We start from the raw sequence: 309 nt of genomic DNA on the forward strand, positions 1-309 counted from the left end.
GAGGAGGGAATGGGGAGGGGAGGGGGAGGCCGGAGAAGCAAACAAATAACCCGCTTTAACTAGACGGGCGGATAAATGGCCCCGTTTCTCCTCAGCCTGGATGCGCCTGCTTAGCCGCGCGCCCCGCAGGCGCCGCAGCTCGGGTGGGCTCGGCCCCGGGGCCGCCCGCCCCAGCTCGGAGGGATCCAGTAGGGCCTGGCCGGGACCTCCGAAGCGGGGATGTGGGCCGGAGGTGGCCAGGGCCCGGCTTTCATTGGGATTCATGGCGTGTTGGGCGGGCGCCTGGCTGCGGCCCGGGCGGGGGCCTGG

Source organism: Myotis lucifugus, unplaced genomic scaffold (genome assembly GCF_000147115.1).
Source record: "Myotis lucifugus unplaced genomic scaffold, Myoluc2.0 scaffold_381, whole genome shotgun sequence".
Classification (NCBI taxonomy): domain Eukaryota; kingdom Metazoa; phylum Chordata; class Mammalia; order Chiroptera; family Vespertilionidae; genus Myotis; species Myotis lucifugus.